The 23523-nt window shown below is 45.4% G+C and overlaps 1 long non-coding RNA gene across 2 annotated transcripts in view; it reads left to right on the top strand.

Moving 5' to 3' along the window:
- LOC309792275 overlaps positions 1 to 22805 on the top strand; it is a 284711-nt gene extending 261906 nt beyond the window's left edge. For both annotated transcript variants that reach the window (XR_014291660.1, XR_014291661.1), the window contains exon 5: positions 22786 to 22805. This is a non-coding gene — a long non-coding RNA (uncharacterized lncRNA). The remainder of the gene's footprint in view (positions 1 to 22785) is intronic.
- The last annotated feature ends 718 nt before the right edge of the window (positions 22806 to 23523 follow it).

The following is a 23523-nucleotide window of genomic DNA, read 5'->3' as shown; positions in this document are numbered from 1 at the left end:
TGTTTTGCACCACTTTGGCTTACGAAAGGTTTCAGGTAGTGGGGGATACCTGTATTGTTATATTATATATTAGAATATGCATATAATTTGTAAATAAGTAACGCATATGCAGAGGAGTGTGTGCTCAAAAGGTTTTTACTGAGCTCAAAGGATACAAAGGAGAATCAGCAAAGGGAAGATCAGAGAAAAGAGGGTTAAGTGAGGAAGGTTTCCTGGAAGAGAAGCTTGGAAGCTGTAAGCTCCATGAAGGTAGGGGCTGCTTCTCTCCTGTCCCTTGTTACGTCTGCAGCATATAGCAGAATGTCTGGCACACAGGAACACTCAGGATCTGCTGAATGAGTGGGTGAGGTAAGGGGGTAGGAGGGGAGAGGAGATGCCCCCTGAATTGCCCATGCTTTATGGACTGAATGCTTGTGTTCCCCCAACTTTATAAGTTGAAGCCCTAACCCCCAAGGTGGTGCTATTTGGAGGTGGGACCTTAGACGGGTAATTGGGTTAGGTGAGGTCATGAGGAGGGGGCCCCCACAATGAGATTAGTGCCCTTGTAAGAAGAGAAAGAGGCATCAGAGCTTACACTCTGTCTCTCTACACTGAGGGAAGGCCACGCGAGGACACAATGAGCAGGTGGCCATCTGCACCCCAGGAAGAGGGTCCTCACCTGAACCCGACCATGTTGGCAGCACCCTGATCTCACAGCCTCCAGATCTGTGCTTAACTCATCCACTCTATTGTATTTTGTTATGGCAGCTGAGCTGACTAAGAAACCATGGTTACACAACCTGTAACATGGTCATGACCTGTGTGATTTCTGAAATCAGAGAAGGAAGAGACATGTCCCAGGAGGGGGAAGGTCATGGACTAAAGTGCACAGGCTGGAGACAGCCCGTGTGTTTGGGGGGCCACAGCAGCTTCCATAAAGTGGGAGGCAAGAATAAGGGTGATGATATGGACAGCTCCACTCTGACTTGGGCTAGAATCCCACCTTGGCTTTTAGCAAGTAACTCGGGCCCTCTAAAAATCATAATAATGTCTGGTTGCTCAGTAAAATGGGGTTAATAGTAGTTCATGGTGTATTTATGAGAAACAAGATAATGTATGTAAAGTGCCCTCTGTGCCCAGCATGGTGTTTGGCACAAGAAAGTCTTCCAATAAACCCTTATGGGGACTTCCCTGGTGGTCCAGTGGTTAAGAATCCACCTTCCAATGCAAGGGACATGGGTTCGATCCCTGGTTGGGGAAATAAGATCCCACGTGTCACGAAGCAACTAAGCCCACGTGCTGCAACTAGAGAGAAGCTTGCGCACCACAACAAAGAGCCGGCATGCCTCAAAGAAGATCCCATGTGCCACAACTAAGACCCGATGCAGCCAAATAAATAAATAAATATTTTTTAAAAAAACCTTTATTGATTGGCTGAGGCCCCTTTAAGCAGATGGTCAGCAGGGCATCTTTTAGAAGACTAGAATCATGGCTGGCATCAGTTAGCAGAAATTGTTCTCCATGAGCGGATGTTTCCAAGGATCACTGAGAGTCTCAGAGATACTTCCTTATTTTCTGCCTGCTAGAATTCAAAGATCCCTTGTTTCAACATTACGTCACTGGGGAAGTACTCAAAGACTCAATTATAAAAAATTTAAAAAAAAATTTTAATTTAAAAATCCCAAAAGAGTTTTTTCATTTTGCTTGGGAGAAATATTTTCAATAATTTGAGGGGATGGGGGGAATCTCTTTTACTAAGTTGTTTTGTGATAAATATTTTAATGGTATCAGGAGGGAAATGCCTTTTGTGCTGAATGTAGCTCATTACAGGCCCCTCAAAGGAAGGCTTTGTTAGCATCCCCAGTAGCTGATGAGTGCTACTTTAGCATATGTGAGGGAAAGAATACAGATTTTGTCTGAATTCCAGGCCTATTTCAAATCCTGGTCATCCTTTGTGTGACCTTGAAAAAGCCAGTTAAACTCTTAGTTCAGTTTCTTCTTCTGTAAATGAGCCTAGAAATACTTCCTGCATAGTTTTGTTGAGAAGGTAAGATAGGATAATGTATGCAAAGCTTCTACAGAGTAAGTGGTCACTAAATGTTATTTCTCTCACTGGAGTAAAAGTTTGATTGTTTAGGATCCCAATTTAGGCAATAGTTTTCTCAAAAGCCCAGCTAATCCCAAGAGACCCCCAAGGAAATACCTGTTGATATTTGGTTCAATATCATAATCATCACTTTTCCCTGTTAAGAGATGAAGTACTCACACTGTATTAGACAGCTTTGCCGAGTGACAAACGACCCCCGAATCTCAGCTGCAGATGTTGATTTCTGGATCGCATCATGTTGGAAGTTGAGGTTTGTTTGACTGGCTGTGTGTCTATCCTTGAGACTGAGGAGAAGAGTAGGGAAGTCAAGTCAGATGCTGGGGGAGGTCATGGAGAGAACATGACCACCATACGCCCTGCAAGCTGGCACAGGGCAATTGGAGGCTCCTCACCCATCCCGTCCTTGGAATGTATTCTCTGTCCCCTGTTCCCACAGTGGAAGCTGTTCCAAAGAGAACATGAGCTGCCTTGGGAGAACATGTGCTGCCTTGGGAGAACATGTGTGGTTGACATCATCTGGATGGTGTACGTGACTGAACCCCGTTAAGGCCTCTCTATGAACACTTCTTTCCTTTTTTAAAAAAATTAATTTATTTTTATTTTTGGCTGTGTTGGGTCTTCGTTGCTGCATGTGAGCTTTTTCTAGTCGCGGTGAGAGGGGGCTACTCTTCATTGCGGTGCACGGGCTTCAGTAGTTGTGGCTCACAGGCTCTAGAGTGCAGGCTCAGTAGTTGTGGCACACGGGCTTGGTTGCTCCGTGGCATGTGGGATCTTCCCAGACCAGGGCTCGAACCCGTGTCCCCTGCATTGGCAGGCAGATTCTTAACCACTGTGCCACCACGGAAGCCCTCTATAAACTCTTAAGATTTGGGATTTCCCAAAGTGTTCAGTGGGACGTTATTAGTGTTTCCTAAACTGATTGGAGAGAAAGATCTCCCCTCTCCCTTCTTACCTGATCATCTGTTACTTGGAACACACTCTGGGAAACACTAATTTACAGCATATAATTTAAGTTTTAAAAGAACCGGTGAGGTGCAGAAATCCCCCATTAACTAGGCAGAGAGCCAGCTGGTGGGGGTGGTCCGTGGTGGATTCACAGGGCCAGAGATGAACATGAGGGGTTCCTTCTGAGCACAACCCATGATGCTGGGCCTCAGAGCAGTGACAGCAGGGAAGTCAGGTGGGAAAGGACAAAGCCTGCATAGTGGAGAACAGACCCTATAACAGCAACTCTGTGTCTGGCTCAGAGTGTGGCCAACACATATATGTTGAATGACTAAATAAATGAATGGAGTGCAGGATCAATGGTGGGAACTAGGGTAGGATAGGTTTGGCAGAGGGAAACAGTAAATGCAAGTTGGGGACCCGGAGGAGCGGAATTGAGATACGAGGGTCTCTTGGACCCTCACCTCACCTACTCCTACTCTAGCCATGGCTTCCCCAGCTTCTCACAAGTGTGACCGGGCAGCACCTCACCTGAGGCACCTGCCACCTGTCTCTTTCCTTATGTCCTGGACTTCTCTGACCCCAGGGTGGAATCTCTGGGCACTCATGCATGTGCCACTTCTGAGATGCTTTCTACAGTCTTCCACAATGTCCCACAATTGGAGCACCAGTTGCCCTGAGTGGCCACCTTGCATCTGTGTTCAGCTCCTCTCAGCTGGAACACAGCTTCGCGTGGGCTCTCCCTCTTCCCCGCCCCCTCTGTTTCTGGCCCTGTGTCCCTGCTTGCACTATATATAAGCCACTTACCCATCAGTCTTTGTCTCAGGATCTGCTTTCAAGGAATCCTGGGCTTAGACACCAGATGCCCAGTGGCTGAGCTCACCGTCTGGGACAAGTTGGGGCAGGCCCTGCACAGACAAAGGCAGGAAAGCATCATGGTCAAGAACGTGGCTCTGGCCTGGGACTGCCTGGGTTTGTATTCCTACAGAGTTGTGGTGATTATTAAACATGGTAAGGAGATCAGTGACATAGACAGAGTGCTTTGTCAGCATTTAGCTGGGTCCAGCTGGGGTAAGGGGCCAGGTGTGGGTGAGACAGTAAGATGGATATTAGCGTCTATATTTAGCCACACAGATGCTGAGATTCAGAGAGGTGGAGCCGCTATCCCACATGTGACCAGCTGCTAAGGGGCCAATCCGGGAACCCCAGGTCCACGTGACACCAACACGTGTGCTCCTCAGACTCCCTGCCTGACTTCTGTGGATTTCTGGTCCTTGGGGGCCTGACCTCAGGTGACTTCTCCTTGGCCTCTTCTCAAGAGCCTGTGGGATGTGCTTTGTTGGTGCATTTCCACATCATCCATCTGGTGATTTCCCAGAGCAACCTGCCTGCCAACCCACCCCTGGGGGTGACGTTGAGCCTGAGACTCCATGATGCTGATCTTCTTCCTAAGCTGGCTTTCGCCTAACACACTCCCTGTTTGGTCGGGTTCCTTCCTGCTGACTCTTGCTGTCATCTCTCCAAATCGTGGTCTCCAGTATGGCTGAGTGTTGTCAGCATGAGAGCCAGTCATCAAGGCCACCTGGGGTTGAGTTCCAACTCTGCCAGTTCCTGGCTGTGAACCTGAGCGAGTTACTCAGTCCCTGGGTCAAGCTGCATTAACTCATCCATGTAATGAGTGTACTATGATCTGCAGAGAGGGTCCCTTGTGAGACTAGAGGTGACCTGTGTCCAGTTCCTAGCATGGTACCTCCAGGGACACAATGGATAGTCAGGATGTTAGTTCCATGACCTTCTCCCCACACCTTGTACATAGATGTCCCCCAGTATCCCTGAATGATCAATTTCTCCACCTGATGACCTTCCCAACACATGCCAAGACCAGTTTTTTGTTTTTTTGTTTTTTTTTCTTGCCTGGCTGGGGACTTACTACAGCTGTGGTTGTTTTAAGACACCCTTTTGGATCGACCCTGGAACCTCTTTGAAGGTGTCCCAGAGCCCCACCACTTGCCTCCTTTGGCAAGAGTCCTGTGTCCAGTGAAAACTCTTCTTTCAGCTCAATACAATGATACCAACAAAGTCCCTGGCTGTGCCCTTGACACCGGGATGAAGGTGCAGTGGTGGGGGGCAAAACCTGGTTACGTGGACAAATGGCACGAGGGTGCTGGATGGAGAGAACCCCCCTGGGGCCACCCTGACCTCTCTCGCTAGTGCCCTCTGCTGTCCTGTGTGTCCTACCTCTGCTTCCCTGCTTGAGGGCTTTTTCTGACCTCACATGAGCCACCCAGCCTGCCTGTCACTGGGCAGCCCCAAAGTGCAAGGCATTTAATGCCTCCCATGGGAAACTCCCAACCGATGGGAAGGAGAATCCACAGATAAATGCTGCAGCTTTGCCGTCAGCCCTCAGTGGGTCAACTCTCAACTTCAATCCACGAGGTTCTTCAGAGGGTCCTCTGCGGGACAGGGCTCCAGCTATAAACACACTCTGCTGTTGACCTTTCTCCTTTTACTTTCTCACTTTTCCCATTCCTCACAAATGTTTCCCGCAGTTACCCTCCAGATGAACTGCCTTCCTCCTAGACCTTGTTCCAAGATCTCTTTGCAGGAAAATCCAAACCAAGATGCATGTAGAGTGGAAGGGCAAACAGAGTCTGTGCAGCACAGCACAGAAGGGGGTCTGAATTGTGAGGGAAACAGACATTCTAACCCAGTGTGTCAAGCTCGGCCTGAAAGCAAGCCCAGAAATAATGGGAAGACAGAAAGGGGGGAGCCCGGCCTTGGGGGTGGGCGTGGCCAGGGAAGTCTTCCTGGAGAACATCTGAGTCCTATCTTCTTTCAGAAAGAAGTTGTCATTCTCAAGACTGAAAATCTTGTGGTGCCTGAAGGTGAGAATTCTGTTCCCCACCTGTCTCGGTGCGTGAGGAGCTGGTTGGCCGACCATTTGCAATCCTTCACTCCTCCTGCTATTTTGAAAGGCTCTTATATGCGGGAAAATATCCTCTCTGGGGAGCCCTTGCCCTTTCATGGTTTGCCAGACACCTCCTCATCAGGGTCCCCAAAAGCCTGCTGTAACCAATTGAGATTCCAAAAGGAAGCGGATCTAAATGGAGGGTTGGAGTGAAAAGACCATGTTTATCATCGCTCTCAGGCACCTTGGCAATCTTCACCGGAGGAATTTCAGCACCACGTTCACGGACTGCCAGGAAATGGGAGCGATTTCTCACCTGAGTGGCAGACACCTCTGTTGAATAGGGAAAGGCTTGTCATGGTGAATTGGAAGCTGATGCGTTCAGGGCAACTGCCCTAACTGGCTCTTGGATGCTTCTCTCTTAATAACCTCAGTTCTGACTGAGGGTGACCCATGTGACCTTAGAGATAAGGGAGCTTAGAAGAAGAGAGGATTTGGGGCCTGTGGTTCAAATCTCTCATTCATAGTGGGAAACTGAGGTCAGAATGGGGAAATGACAGGCCCCGGGTCACATAACGTGTGAGTAACAGACCAGAACCCAGTTAGCGATTTCCAACCCCAAAGGCAAAAGAGCAGGGTGGTAGCTAAGTTTTTAAGCTCTGGCCTGATTTGTTTCCCTCCAGAAGCCTTCAGACATTCTCCTGGATTCTAATATCCTCAAGGGCGGAGATCCCAAAGGCCAGTGTCGCAAAAAATATGACTGTAAATCAATGACATTTCACACACGTTTACTGAAGGTCAGTCATAAACATGGCTGTGTGCTACATGCTTGATAGAGAAAGGTGTAAAAAAACAAAAGCAGGGGAATTCCCTGATGGTCCAGTGGTGAGGGCTCCACACTTCCACTGCAAGGGGCATGGGTTCGATCCCTGGTCAGGGAACTAAGATCTTGCATGCCATGTGGTGTGGCCATCAATAAATAAATAAATAAACAAAAATTAAAAATTGGGCTCTGTTCTCAAGATCTCACCATTTGGCAGGAGACACAGACTTGTAAACAATCGGTTATTATACATTGTGAAAAACCAGCCAGAGATTGATAGTTCAGTACAGAGATAGAGCAGAGGAGAAAATCACAAGGGCCTTCATGATCATCGTCACTGTAGTGGGTGAATAGGGTTGCACAAAAAGTCATGTCCACCTAGAACCTCAGAATTTGATCTTATTGGGGAGCATGGCCCTTGAGTTTGAACTTTCCGGACTTCAGAACTATGAGAGAAGACCTTTTGTTGTTTTAAGCCACCCTTTTGTGAATTTTGTTATGGCGGACCTAGGAAACTAAGATAGTCATCAAGCCAAGAGGCTTGGTTTTATCATGAAGGCTATGGGGAGCAGTTCAAGGGCAGATTCTGTCTTTGATATAAGGCTGCCTCATCTTTCTATGCCTGTTTTCTGCCTTTCTCCCCACCACCACTCAGGCTCCATAGCCTCCAGGGCACCCCGCTCCGTAACACACCTGTATCATGAACCTGCTGTACAAATGTCCCACCTACAGAAGACAGGCCAGGTCCACCCACCATCCAGGAGGGTGTCCTGCCTGCACTCTCTTCCTAGCCCTCCTACCTCACCCAGCCTCTGAAAGGAGAATGGCTATATTGAGCAACTGCATCTCATGTAACTCAATCTATCAACAACTCTGTGAAATGTGACTTCATTTTATAGATGAGGATATGTCAGCTTCCATGTTCCCTCTAACGCATCTCAGGAATCTCCTCTTGGTCTACTTGACTGACAACAAATTATCCTACCAATGACTGACTGTACTCCAAGTGTGAAAGGCTGGCTACGCCTTAACTTTTACCTGTCCCCGGTGACATTCACCTTCCAACAGGGGAGCCCGGAAATGCAGTGCTTCAGTCCACTGGTGCCCTGCACTGGTTCTCAGCCCCGGCTGTGCACTGCAATTACCTTTGTTACAAGGTTAGAAAAAGTTCCACCCCAGAGACTCTAGTTTAGTAGGGCAGGATGGACTCTATCAGCTGTACTCTTTAAAAAACTCTGTAAGAATTCTGAGGCCCACTAATGGTTGTAAAGTGCTTCACCTCCTAAGAGTTCAAGCGCTGGGACAGGCTGCATTTGGGGTTGAAAATTTTTGAAGTAGACAGGACTCAGAAACATTGAAACCGTGCTGTTTCAACCTGCTGTCCACATGTACCATGGCAATAGCAGTAATATTTCAAACAGGTACCAATTATTAAACTTCCACCAGGGCCAGACGCTGTGCTTGGTTCCTTAAACATGCCTCTAATCCTCACAGTGGCCACACGACGCGGTTTATTTCCATTTTATGAAGAACTGAGGTTTGGAAAGCTCCCGGGCTCCATGTCAAAGCTGGCTTTCATTGCAGTACAGGCTACTGCCTGTGCATAACCCCACACTTTCCTCACTCTGGCTTCAGCAGGTGGTTTCCCACCACCCCTAGAATCTAGCATAGCCTGCACAGCCATTCTTTGGCTCCTGTCCCCTCCCAGGGACCAAGCTGCTTACAAATGTGCTCAGAACTGGAGAACGGACAATTAAATCTGTGTAAAGCCCTTGGCTCCTACCAAGCAGACTTACATAAATGCCCTTTTCTGGGTCTGGAAATCCTTCGGGTTTTTTCTCCACTATGAACACCTTTCTTTTCACACAATTACTCAAAATCCATCTCTTTAATCTGTTCTTCCCAGACCTTCCCTCATCTTTAGACTTTCTCTCCATTCATCAGCCTGTATTAAACATCAGCCATGCCTAGCTGAATGATTTATAACCTATTTACAAGATGCAACAAGCTTACACATATTATATCTCATAGAACCCTTACAATAACTCCCCAGGATGGTACTATTATCCCCAGGTTTTCTGAGGTCCAAGAAGCTAAATTGTGACTTGGTCAAAGTCCTATATTTAGTGATGAGAAGGGGGTTAGAACACAGTATTGTCTCTCCCCAAATTTGATACAGTATCCGTGACCCACACTAAAGAGTTGCCCAAATGCTAGTATCAGAGTAAGACCTCCAGTTATATACTCCAGGAAAAATCAACATCTTGGGGTATTTACGTACTTAGTCAACTTTTCCTGGCTGTCCACATGCAGTGGGTCCACTCTTCAATCAAGGGACACCTAGTGGATGCCCACTAAATGCCCAGCGCTATTCTAGGTACTAAAAACATTAAGGCAAATAAGATCCATTCACTGTACTCAAGGTCTGGCAATCTACTGGGTGACAGGCAACAGAGAGAGAGTACAGGGACATGGGTACAGTGATAGAGACAGGCACACATTGTGGGAGCAGTGAGAGCTGGCTTCAAGGGGTCAAGGGAGGCTTCAAGACAAGATGGCCCCAGGTGAGGTCCTTTAAGGATGGTTAGGAATTAACTGACAGAGATGGAAGAAGAGTCCACATGGAAGGGACAATATGGCAAGGGCTTGGAGTCAAGAAGTAGGGCTATGTGACTGAGTGGGCGTGTATGTGTGTCCATGCACATCGGTGTGTGTACATGTGTGTGAACACGTCTGTGCATGTGTGGTGTAGCAACAAATAGCTCCCCATGGCCTGAGGATTGAGTATCAGGCAGTGAGGAGATAGGGGATCTTGGTCAGAGGATCTTCTTTCTGGCCTTTGTTATGTTGTTTGGACTTCATCCAGGTTGTCATGGGGAATGAGGATACAATGGAGAGACAGGCATTTTACTGTATTATTTTTTATCGTAGAAATCTTTAAATATGGAAAAAATTATAGATAGTATTGTTATGACAAGTAACCACGGACCCACCACTGAGAATTAACAGAGGTTAATATTTTGTCCTATTTGCCCTAAAGCTTTTTAAAAAATGTGAAGGCGTCAAAAGTAGAGTTGAGGTTCTCTTCTTACAGCTTCTGATCGCTGCCCCCCCTCCCCAAGGGCACATACTGTCATCAACTTGCCGTGGGGATGAGCTTTCCTGTGCCTGCTTCAAACATTGTGCAAGTTTCCATATACATTGCCTTGTGTCTTTTTGCAATTTACATAAATGGTAATATGCTGTATGCTACATTTTGTTACAAACACGAATATTATTATATTCATTGATATTTTCTATAATAAGCAATGGTGGGGTTTTGGTCTTATTAAAGAAATCCTGCTAACCCATATGTCATAATATTTTCCTCTTATTTTTTATCAGTTTTACATTTTGCTCTAATTCATGTTAAATTTGCTTTTGTGTAAGGAAGGAATTAATGATGTGAGGTCGAAATCTAATTTTATTGCCTTCCATATGTTAATCAATTGAACAGTCCTTTCTTGCCCACTGATTGGTAATTCCAATTTATTTTAAAAGTTGAAATATCTAAGTGACTTTCTTTCTGGGATTTCCTCTCTCTTTCATTGATCTACATGGAAGGTCGTTTGCAAAAACAGCTGCAACTATTGTAGTGGAGGCCAGATAGGAGAAGGGTAGGAAGGGCTGATGTGTCAGCCAACGGTGTTGGTCAAATTGTTTTGCTCCTTAATCCATTAAGGTAGAATTTGATAATCGATTTTTCTAATATTTTTCCATTTGGTTTTTTCTGTGAGTGTTTATAGAGAGGGGGGTGTGTGTGTGTGTGTTTAAATACCTTGCTGGAATCAATTTGCTAATATTAGGATGTTTGCATCTTTGTTCAAAAATGATAATGCCGATAACTTTATTGTCCACTCTTATCTTCATCTACTTGTTATCAAGTCTAGACTGGTCCCATGATTTGAGTCTTGCAGTATCCACCAACAGTGGTCTCAGTTTCAACTAGACATTTAGGTTCTAGGGCTGAGTCCACAGGCCATACCTGGCACCAGGTGACATTGAAGGCTGCAGGTCATACACACTAGTCATACACACCTGTCAGCAGGACATCTCTCTTGGGTGGGAGTCTTCACAGCAGCTGACACAGCAGTTACTGGCTATTCTCAGATCACCCAAGTGACAGCTCAGGTGAAGGGAGAGAGACCACCTGGGTGGATTTAGGAGCCATCACCTGAAATAAGAACCAACAAAGTTGTAACAACTCTGTAGCCATAGCTTCTATATCCCCATAAAGGACAAACCCAGTTGCAGATTGCCCCACACAGGAAGCTCAAATTACAGCGTCCTGCCAGGCATTTATAGTCCATCCACAGTCCTCCCGGGAATGATGCAGTTAATCAGTCATGGAGTTTTTTTTTTCTTCCCTAACTGTAAGTTACATTGCCTGGAACAGTGCTCACATTTCACCTTTAGCAGGATTTCAGGGTTAACACCCGGGCAAATTTGTCCATCTAGAAAGAAAAGGTTTTTCTTAGCCCTTTTCTCTCAGCTAGTTTCCCTCTTTCTAGTCTCTAGAAGAGCTTGCATAAGATAAGAATTGTTCATTCTTAGGCTTGGTAAAACTTGAAATTATCTTGTACTGTTGCTTTTCTTGGAAGGGTAGGCAGATTTTTGACCGCAAATTTAATTTACTGAATGGTCAATTCAGGTTTTCTATCTCTTCTTGAGTCAATTTTGGTAATTTCTATTTTTCTGAAAATATTAATCTCATCTCAGTTATTAAAATTATTGTCATAATACTCTTCACAGCATTGTTTAGTGATTGCTATAATGCCTCTGAAACTGCAGCTATGTTCCCTTTGTTGTTATAAATATTGCTTATTTGTGTTTTCTCTTTTTTGTAGAGCAGTCTTGTCAGACAGCTATTTTATGGATCTCTTCAGTGAGCTACCTTTTCAAAAATAAATATATTTACAGCATCCTTATTTTCTATTTAATTGCTTTTTTATTTTACCTTGATTATCTTTTAGTTTCTTTCAGTTTATTCTATGGTTCTTTACTTTTATTTTGCGTATTAAATATGTAGCTTCTTAAGATTTAATTTTTTCCAATACATACATTTAAGACAATATATTTCCCTCTAAGTATCCTTTAAATTGCATTACTCATGTTTTAATATGTAATTTTATCATCACTCACTTCTAGGTTTCCATTACGAGTTCTGCTTTAATTCATGAATTATTAATTGTGCTTTTCAATTTCTAAACATACGCTGTGTTTCTTTGCACAGTTTCACTCCGGCAAAGTGGTGGCTGTCTATTCTCCTTACAGCAGTAAAGCAGAAGGTTCCCAGAAAAAAAATTATGGTGGAGGTAATAAACATACCAGGTTTATCTCACAGAAAAAAGATAGAAATAACTTTGCTAGATCAAGTATACAACTGCATAGAATAGTGTTTACTTACAACTGAGTTTAACCTTATTTTTATTTTATTTTTTTTGCGGTACGCGGGCTTCTCACTGTTGTGGCCTCTCCCGTTGTGGAGCACAGGCTCCGGACGTGCAGGCTCAGCGGCCATGGCTCACGGGCCCAGCCGCTCCGCGGCATGTGGGATCTTCCAGACCGGGGCACGAACCCTTGTCCCCTGCATCGGCAGGCAGACTCTCAACCACTGCGCCACCAGGGAAGCCCTAAATTATTTTTTTATGGTTATGTTGTAATTCAACCAACATTTATTTACAACTCAATGTATGCAAGAAATGTGCTTGGGACTGAGGAGACAAGAGATCAAATGCAGAAAGAATTCTGTGATAGGGACCAGCAGAGAGTCTACAGGGTGAGAGAAGGGGCACCTAACTCAGAGAAGGCTGAGAAATGAGGCTCCTAGGAGGGGAAGAAGCAGGTCAGCCAAGTGGTGGAGAACGCTTCTCCAGGCCTGGGAACAGTCTAGACAAATGCACGGAGAATCACAGAGTAGCTGGACTTAGGTAAGACCCAAGAATGGCTCTAGCATTGAGTTACTTTTTAGCAATGCTTAGAAATAAGATGAGAAAAGCAACAGGACTTAGAGTAGGATAGGCTTCTTGTTTTGTTTTGTTTTGTTTTCCTCCCCCTTTGGCTGCACCTCGCAGCTTGTGGGATCTTAGTTTCCTGACCAGGGATCGAACCCATGCCCTCAGCAACGGACAGCACACATTCCTAGCCACTGGATCACCAGGAAATTCCCAGAATAGGCTTCTTAAGTGATGGTTTGGATGTTGAACTTCCCTTCCATCCATAGCCCTCTAGCCTCTCCAAGGATGCATGATGCTGCTTCCTTTGCTGTGAGGCTCAGGTGAGCAGTCCTTATCCTAACTTGCAAGGGAAAATAAGAGCTAGCCAGTTTCCAAGCAACTCAAAATCGTTCAACACTCTCACACCTCCACAGGTGGAGAACAGAAACAGCATAGCAGGGACTGAGTTCTCACCGCCTGCCGGGCGCTGTGCTGGGTGCCTTATAGCATTATTATCTCATTCAATTCCTCAAGGGTTGGAGTAAGTCCTGCTGCTATGCTTCGTGTTACAGATGAGCAAATTGAGTTTCAGGGTGGTAAGTACCTGCTCGAGGTTGCACAGCTGGAAAGTAACTGGAGGAACATTGTCATTGGTTAGGCAGCCAGCAGTGTCGGCTGCAGAAGGTCCATTTAATAGTGTTTTATTGCTCTTCCCTGTTTTGCATTTATCGTCTGCCAATTTATACCCATGTATGATTTAGGAAGAGGAAACAATTAGTTATTACTTAAAAAATAATATTTGTTTGGTGGAAACTCTTTCAAAGCCGAATATCAATCATGATGTTTCTTCCATTGAGCTTTAAAGTTCTTCCCTAGAGAATCTCCCCACTGTTCCTACTCCTACCCTTTGGGGCCATCCAAAGAGTCTGAATAGTATCGTATGTGTTTCAAGGAGCAGTGGGGATGGCAAAGAGGACACGGACTGAGGAGATATTAGAGAGACAACCTTGACAGAATGGTCCCCAATATGCCCTGTTTTCCGGATGGGTTTGCAGCTCACTGGAGGTGAGACAGATGCCCTGGATTCCCACCTGCCCCATCACTATGTCTGGCCCATCATGTATTACCTGTAAGTTTCTCCTGATAAAGATTAGTTCTGACTCCAGTTTAAGCCAGAGGATGCTTCATTGCCTCTTTCTACGGGCTGCGTGGGCAGGGGTGGCAAAATAGGGTGTCACTAAGTAAAGTTGGGTAATACAAACTAGGTGATACAGTTTTCTGAAAATGTGTCTCTTGTGCAGAATGCAAGATGTGGCAGCTTTCCTCCACGAGAATTGAGTTTGACAGTGCTGAGAATGGAGATGATTTTTTTTTTTTTTTTTTTTTTTGTGGCTGGACTTTTTAGTGTCTTGGTGCTTTTAACGGATATAGATTTTTATTTTATTATTTTTTTTTATTGCCACCTTTGAAATCCTTGAAGACCGATGTCCCTTGATCTGAATTTATTCAGCTTACCATTTGTAATGAAACACCATTTAATTTTACCTCTACAAATGTATTCTACTTTTCCTGCTCTCCCGCTTTCTTCAAAGTGTGCAGAAATATTTGTCACTGGCCCCCCTAATAAGGTCCCAGATTAGGATGCACTTGTGGAATGAATGTCTTTATCATATAACTTCCCTGGCTTTCTGCACGTTCACGCATTTTTCGATTATGAACCGCCATGTGTATTCAGTAACGAAGATGGATAAAAGAGAGAATGTGAGCTGGTTAGCAGGGCCAGAGTCTGAGGAACTAAGAATATTTTCACTTAGCTGAATTGGTAAAATTATGGACCATATTTTGCTTTCAGAAAAATAGGGAGCCCAAGCTCCAGTTTCTTGGGCACACACCATGACAAGAACTAATCTGCCTATGAGGGCAGAGTTAGAAGGAATGTGTCCTGTTTACTCTTTCCCTTTCTGGAGGCTCCATGACTGTGAAGACCCATTTCATGGGAGGCTGGAAGCAATCCTTCTGTAGTTTTGGCCCAGCTAGAACAGGATTACAGGGGCAAAAAACACACGGGAGAGGAAAAGTCAGAGGAGCTATGCAGTCACGTCCTGAAAAGAGGAAGACACCCGAAGCACCTAAGCAGTACTGATGCTCATGACCCCACCTCCACCCCCCAACCACATCCACCACCCAAATGTACCCGGGATTGCCTGAGAATTTCAGTGGCCCAGGGCAAGCCCAGGGCAACTGGTCAGGACTTGGCTAAAGGCTGAGCCTTTGTTCAGCCAAACTAGGAACAGGGTATGTAAGCAGACGGGGTATGGGAGGGGAGGAGGGTTCCAGCCAATGGAGAGGGATGACAGCTGCTTTAGGAAAGGAAAATGTGAGAAAATGAAAAGATGCTTAAAGAAGAAATTTAGGTCTGGGCATTGGTATATGTGATTTATTACTCTCTGTAATCTTAAATAGCCTTCAGAAATAATACTTAAAAACAAACAAACAGGGCTTCCCTGGTGGCGCAGTGGTTGAGAGTCCGCCTGCCGATGCAGGGGACACGGGTTCGTGCCCCGGTCCGGGAAGATCCCACATGCCGCAGAGCGGCTGGGCCCGTGAGCCATGGCTGCTGAGCCTGCGCGTCCGGAGCCTGTGCTCCGCAACGGGAGAGGCCACAACAGTGTAAGACCCACATACCACAAAACAAAAACAAAAACAAAAACAAAAAACAAAACAAACAAACAACCTTTCTCTTTCAGGTCTTAAGAATTGATTTGTGATTTGACAGAGGAGGAGGTAGTTTGGAGTGTGTGTGTGTGTATGTGTGTGTATGTCTGTGCACGTGTGTTTGTGTGTGTGTGTGTTGGTTTGCTTTTTTGATGTTTATGTGGTGAAAAATGACTTACGTCTAGACTGAGGCAACCCAAGAGGTATAGCTAAATCCAGATTACAGCAATAGACAGGACTCAGAAACCTTAAAAATGGCTCAGAATAAAGGTGGGCAATGCAAGTGTCATACACATGATTTCCTCACCCTGCAGTGCCCAACCTGGAGGATTCTGTTCCTAAAAACCTTCTTGGATGAGAACTTCAGGTTGACAAACTAGAGTTCCTAACAGGAAAGGATGAGAGTTGATACTAAATCAAGAAAACACAGGGACTTTTGTACATCCTAAGTGAATGATAAGGAGCACTGTACAATTGGTATCCATTTGCCATTTCTTATTCTTAAGTAATTTTTAAGGATCTTTCTTCCCTGAAGTTTCAAAGAGAGATGCTTGAAAATCCCTTATGAGATACAGGTTGAACAAGCACAGCTTATGAAGCAGTTAAAATGCACTTGTGGTTTGTTCTCCCACCACTTCTTTAAAATGTATTCAATGGGGCAATCTTCTCCTGTCCTTGGAAGAAAATAAGGTAAGTCCAAGACCTTTCTGATAACTCTCAGGTAATTGGCATTTCCATAGCCATTTTAAGTCTCAAAAATTAATTGCCCAGTCAAAGGTATTAGCCAACAATCTAAACAAGATTTGGTAGTGAATCTTCCTTCTCCCCCCGGCTCAGACTTTTTTAGGTTGGAAGCCCGTGCAGGGCAAGGTGGGGAGTTGGGGACTGGCTTCTCCATTCCTCTGTCTTGTGCTTCAACAGTTTCCAAAACCACAGCTTCTCAGCAGCTTCTGACTGCTCCAGGATGGGAGGGGGGAAGAAGGTGAGGTAAGAGAATAGGATGGCATCTTTGGATGACACCATCATCGGCTGCCCTAGCGCCCCAGGACCTGGCAGGAGTATCGACATTTTGGGGCTCTCTGAAATCCTACCACTGAGAACTTCCCCTGAGGCTCCCCCAACCCAGCTAGAAGCAACTCAGACCCTAGGAACCCAGGTTGTTGATAATAGAATCCCCCCCGGCCCCCTGGGAGCCTGATGAATTGAAACAGTCCCACCCTGGCTTTCCCTCACCCCAAAGAGTCCCACACTGGCTCATGGGAAACACCAACATCCTTTTCTCCAAGAATCACTGGGTCCCTGCACAGCAGGATTCCCAAAATTCCACCCCCAAAGCAGCATATTAGCCCTCTTCTAACCTCTGCATTTCCTGGTTGGGAATCATACCTCAGCTGCAGGGAACATATGTCAAATCTCTTAGAATGATTCCACTGAAGGCTCTTACCACACTTTAGCTGGGACCCATGAGTACAATGGCATCTCTGAAGAAAGCTCCTTGATAATTTCCCTCCTTCCATCCCCCTTAATTCTCTTTAAATCCTCAGTGAGGAAGAGGGTCCTAGAACTCTGGGACAGGTCTTCTGACATTTCCTTTGCAAATTCCCAACCCAGAGATCTGGCTTTGAATTTCTTGTCTGTTATCAGAGGCTTCAGTTTCAACATCCTATTACAAATTTGTTTCAAGATAATTCATATGCCAAGAAGTTTTATTTTTTTTCCCTTTGGTCTTCCATCCAAATGTTTCATGACTTTATAATTTTATGACTCAGTTTCTAAGACATATTCCCTAAGTCACAAGATGGAGTGACTCATACCTCATCTGTACTATCTCTGAAGCCCAAAAAATATAGGATGGCTGTATAAAGCAAGTCTGGATATTCTAGAATTTCAAGTAAAGGGAATTCAGAATAGAGAGAGGATTTTGTGTGCTAATAATTAAAGGGAGAGACTTTTGCATTTTTTCTGGGAAGATGGTAACTAGATCCAGGTAAAAGTACTTGAAAAATGAAGGTGAGAGATGGAATTATTTATTGACCATGACCTTGATAATGAACATATCACTGAATCCTCAAAACAGCCCTGCATATCCCGTCATTCATTCTTTTTAAAAAAAATTATTTATTTTATTTACTTATTTTTGACTGCATTGGGTCTTTGTTGCTGCGCGCAGGCCCTCTCTAGTTGCGGCGAGTGGGGGCTACTCTTCGTTGTGGTGCGTGGGCTTCTCATTGCAGTGGCTTCTCTTGTTGCGGAGCACGGGCTCTAGGCGCGCGGGCTTCAGTAGTTGTGGTGTGTGGGCTCAGTAGTTGTGGCTCACAGGCTCTAAAGCGCAGGCTCGGTAGTTGTGGCTCACGGGCTTAGTTGCTCCGCGGCATGTGGGATCTTTCGGGACCAGGGCTCAAACCCGTGTCCCCTGCCTTGGCAGGCGGATTCTTAACCACTGAGCCACCAGGGAAGCCCCTGTCATTCATTCTTTAGGTTCTGACTAGTTGTTACTTTCTTTAAGAAAGTTTCCCTGACCCCAGACTATACTAAATTATCTTGCTCTATTCTCTGAGAGCAAATTGTATTTGAGTATGTATCACACTGTGTTGTAATCATCTGTTTACCGTGTTACTTCATCACTAGTTTGCTAAATGAAAACAGGGCTCATGAGTATCTTTGTTATCACTTATCCTAATGGCCTTGTGTAAAGCAAGCAATAGTAACTGTTTAATAAATATTTCACCTACATATTAGGATAGGTTAGGTTATGCTATAGTAACTAACAACCCCCAAATCTAAGCAGCATAGCACAGCAAAGATTGCTTATTCATGCAGAGTCCCGGAGAATCTCCAGGCCAGCTTGCCTTCACACAGTGACTCGGCAAGCCAGGCTCTTGGATCACGTGACTGCATTTCAACAAGGGTATTGTAATGAAGAAAGAACACTTAGAAGATCCTGTATCAAGCGGGGAGTGATTCCAGACACCTCTCATGACCCATTGGTCAGAACTGGTCACGTGAAATGCTCATGAAATGCTTGGTAAGCCCCACCGCAGCTGCATACCCTGGTCCCCAAAGCCTCAGGTTCATCTTTTTTTTTTTTTTTTATAAATTTATTTATTTTATTTATTTATTTTTGGCTGTGTTGGTCTTCGTTGCTGGGCGCGGGCTTTCTCTAGTTGCGGTGAGCAGGGTCTACTCTCCGTTGCGGTGCACGGGCTTCTCATTGCGGTGGCTTCTCTTGTTGTGGAGCACGGGCTCTAGGCACGTGGGCTTCAGTAGTTGTGGTACGTGGGCTCAGTAGTTGTGGCTCGCGGGCTGTAGAGCACAGGCTCAGCAGTTGTGGCGCACAGGCTTAGTTGCTCCGCGGCATGTGGGATCTTCCCGGACCAGGGCTCGAACCCGTGTCCCCTGCATTGGCAGGTGGATTCTTAACCACTGCGCCACCAAGGAAGCCCAGGTTCATCCTTTTTATGCAGAGATCCCAGCATGCTGAGCCCCTGAACTGACCTCGGTTGACAATAGTTCAGAGTTGGAGCGCAGGATCCTGACAAGTATTCAAGAGGCTGAGCCTGGAAAAGCGTCAGTGCCAGGCTGAGGAGTCAGGAATTTTCCTTTTTAAATAATATGAGCTCTCATTTCTTGGATGGCTACTCCGTGTCATAGCTGCATTATTAGGCTCTTTGCAGCAAACCTCTCAGGGGAGGACAGCGGTAGCCACGTGGCAGAGCCGGGATTTGCGATCACGTCTGCAAAGCCTTCACTCTTTACAAGGGAAGGGCTCGGGGCAAGTGTGGAAGTTTCAAACCTGTGTGGGAGGAAAACCCCAGGCATGTTGTGAAAGAGAGAGAGAACAGGATGCTGTTGAAAGAGTTCTGGTGAGAAGTGACGAAGGGCTGAGCCAGGGCAGGGGCAGTGACGACTGTGCTCTTCAAAGACACCGCTGAAGCGGCTCTTCTTTCAGTCAGCTATTCGATACCCCCCTGCCCTGTCCCTGAGGGTATTTCAGAGACATATGGTCAAGTTGTCAATACCTGATCTCTTTCCTCTGCTTTCTTCTTACCAACTCACTGGCCCAGATCAGGGCATCAGAAGAGGGCGGGAGGTGAGGCAGAAGCAGGGGGTGAGGGGTGTGAAGCAGGGTCTCTGGGGGACTCTGTGGCTCTAGAACTTCCTAGGCTACTGTTTGGGCAACACCAATGTCAGTAAGTGACCTAGAAAGAGTCTCTTTCCAAACCACAGCCCCAGTTCACCCTGACAATGCTTTCTTTCTTTTCCAAAGACAGCACATTTCACGTTTTACAAGTGAACGATGCAGAAGTCAAATTTCTTTGATAGATTGAATTCTGGCAACTCCCTTGAGCGCTGGTAGGAGCCAGGCAGGAGCCTGTGACAGGAGGGCTTACAGATCCTGCCCTCTTGGCATTCAGCATCTGAACGGGAGCCATGATCAGGTGGGTCCCTCGAGCTCCCAGCAGCCTGGGAAGTAGGCACGGCAGGAGTTACCCCCTCACCTTGCAGACGACAAAACAGTGTTGAAAGTAAGGATAGAGCGCTCTGACTTGCGCCTTCCAGTTGCCCTGCAAGGCAGATTCTCATCACCACCTTCACTTCACAGATAAGATGGCACACTACAAAGATTCAGTGATTTCCCCGAACTTGTGCAGCTGGGTTAGGTGCAAACAGCTGTTCCAGACCCCATCGGTTGGCCTCCAGACAACGTGTCCTTCCACTTCTGCTCACGCCTTTGCAGTACAAAAGCTGGGGTGTGATTTTCAGGAAACGTGACACATCACCTTCTCCAGAGTGAAGACTTTTCATACTTCTAAAAATGTGTAAGACATTCTGCCTCTAGTACCTTCTGTGTGGACCTGAAGCCGTTTTATGAGTGGAATACTATGAAAAAGGCCACCAATCTTTATGCCCCATGCCTTTGAGGAACCAAGAATACTTTTCCTTTCTAAAGCAAATTAAATATTCTACCAGTGAAGCATAATTTAACAAATCTATGAAAATGAAGCTTGGGCTGTCATTAAAATGAAAGCCATTCATTTACCTTGCCATCATTTGGGGAAATTTTTCCATGACCTACTGGATCCTGAATCACCCCCAAAGCCTAAAATCAAAGCCATCTGTGCTATTAGACTCCCAAACTCTTTCTTCTTCAAATATTAAATTTATAAAATCTTGAGTAGAATGGCTTTGATCTAGTATTCCAGTATAGAAAAAACCTCATTAACTTAGGTGTCCCTAATTCACAAAAGGTGGAAATCTGGGCTTGAGGTGGGCTGAAGTTGACTTTCTAGTTTGTACTTTTCTGAAAGTCCAATGTTTGCAGTTACAGAAACTCATCTCACTTCTGATATTTTCTGTTGACACTGATCCCAATTTTTCTTCATATTGGTTCCCCTTCTCTTCAGCTTTATTGCTTCCTCAGTAGCTCTGGTTACTGTCTTGGTCCAATTCCTCCAGCATCCCATTTTTCAATGCCCAAATCAAGTCTACATAGTGCAGCCGGATGATTTGTCAAAAGTCCGAATCTGCTCATGTCACTCACCTAAGAGAACATCTACACACCTTCATTATCTACAGGATGAAGTCTAATCTCTTCTGCAGACTTCTGAGGACCTTTATGTTCTGGATGGGTCTCTTTTCTCCAGCCTCATCCCTCTTTACTGTTATCTTTACCCTGAACTCTACTTTAGCCACTTAACCACCATACTTTCCCCACTATGACTTACTCTTTCTCATCCTGTGTTTCTTCTCATGCTGGTCCTCCAACTAAACAGTGCCCCTCCTCTACCTCTTTGCTAATTCTTGGCGCTGACTCCTCTTCAGGAGGTCTAAACTCAGACTAAACTCTAAGATCCTCTAGGAAGATCGCTTGATTTCTCAATCCTGAATAGGAATGAATCTTCTATGTGCTTATAATCCGCTGTTGCTTCCAACTTTGCTGATTTGTCACTGTGAACCGTCATTACCTATTAATTTATCTGTATCCCTGATGAGACCATCAGCTCTTACAAGCTGGAGTCATCAGAAGGTACCATTGGGAAAGTAGCTGGTGCACGGTAGATTTTCCATCTGTATTACTTGGATGAACAGATAAGCAATGATGAGCACCTTGATGAAACTTCAGATGAACCCTGCATATAAGGAAGCTGCAGCTTTAGTGATTATCCCAACCAGGTGGGATTCTTACTTCACTCCATACTTGATTCATCTCCGTGTCTCCAGCCGTACCAGCATAGTACGTTGGGCATACTAGGTGCTTAGTAAATTTTTTGCATGAATAATAGTATGGGACAAGTAGGGTCTGGTGATGAGCCTGTGGCTTTCTCAGACCTGGAATCAAGTGTGGCCACAGGGCTGGCAGACATGGATAGAGCTCAGCAAGTCCCGATGTCCTAAAAGTGAGTCCTACGGTCGCTATTTTTGCCCTCTTCTCTAGGGTCACCTCAAGAAGGATTGGGAGAAAGTTAAAACAGCTGGGTGATTCCATTAACAACCAATAATCTGGGAATGCTGCTGAATGCTTTTGAAACTGAAGTAGCAATAACTCCCCACGGGTCCATTAACCTGCAGCCAAAATTAGATTATGTAGAAATAACATTAAATAAAGAGCCACAGTCCTCAGTTAATTGAAAGGCAAACTTGTGAATTATACGATCATTCTCTTTGAAAGGCAGAATATTCCATCGCCCCAAGACCCTTGGGACCACTCTTGAGTGTCCAGCTTGAGGTTCATTTTAGAGAAAACACATTTCCTACGGGGACGCTTTAGCAATCTATTTGTTGTAGAAAACAGTTTGAAATGGGGAAAATTAAGAGCTTTGGAATGGGACCAAGGTAAGGCAGGTTTAAATCTTGGATCTGCCACATCCTAGCTCTGTGACCTTAGGGAAGGTACTTAATTTCTCCGAGTTCCAACCTTCTTGTCTGTTTACGAAGGATGGTGGTAGTAATAACATGTATCCCCCAGTCTTGTGAGGAAGGTTGGCATGTAAATAGATCATTGCTACACAAAGAAGGGAGTACATTGAAAGAGAATAGTGTGGGAGCATCCAGGGGACCATCTCACCTGGCCACGATGATTAAGAGGTGCCATCTGGGCTGAATCATGAAGAATGAACGGGGGAAACTGGATTAAGGAGTAGGCCACTAGTACTTGCCTTGGAGGTCACAGTTACTAGTACTCGGTCCCGAGTGCTGAAAACACAAGGAGATGGAGGTCAGGTTACTGATCAAACTCCCTCCTTTGTGCTCTCACTTCTTTCTAGGCTTCTGTATTTACTTCCTTCCATCCTTCCTACTAAAATTCTCAAGTTCCTTCTCATCTTGGTTTCAGTGAAGCCCGAAGAAAACTGTCAGCAGCCATTCTCTCGGGATTGAGGGGAACAGATCTTCTTGTCCTGTCTCTTCCTGGCGGCGCCAGGCCCTGCAGAGGACAGAACATTGTCTCCATTTCCCTCTGCCTCGGGCAGATGGTGGAGAGTGCAGTGCGTTCCCACAAAGGAGCATGCTGTCCTTGCTCTAGAGTCTGTGGGCGAGTCCTACCACGGAAGGCAACCAGGACAATTTGGAACTCTGCACCTGCTTTTTAAAACACGGGAGCATTCATGACCCACAAAATCCCATGGCTGACCCATACCTGCATGGGCCGGAGACACTAGGGACCGAGGTCTTGAGACAAGTGGCTCTGGGGAGTCACTCCACACTGTACACTGTGATGGCGGCGGCAGGAGTGATGCTTATTATCTCTGTTTTATGGATTAGGAAACTGAAGCTCAGAGAAGCTTGGTAATGTTTTCCCAAAATTACACAGCAAGGCTAGACAGACAGAGGTGACATGCCTGGTCTTCTGAATCTAAATCCAATGCTCTTTCATGATGATACCTCCTTGTCCCTGTATATTCATAAATATCTGGATTTTGACCAAGGGTAGATAAACAACCTGGGAATTTGATTATATTTTTACTTCCTGGTTTTGGCTTTGCTTATACCTAAATTAAGATCCAATCTTTGCCATGTAAAATCTGCCCCTCCTTCTGTCATTCTATGTCTTCAGTGGGGCTACCACTCTCAT

This window comes from Mesoplodon mirus, assembly GCF_964341445.2.
Source record: "Mesoplodon mirus genome assembly, chromosome: 16".
NCBI lineage: Eukaryota > Metazoa > Chordata > Mammalia > Artiodactyla > Ziphiidae > Mesoplodon > Mesoplodon mirus.
Note: the sequence above shows the minus strand (reverse complement) of the source record. Positions and strands in the feature narration are given on the sequence as shown.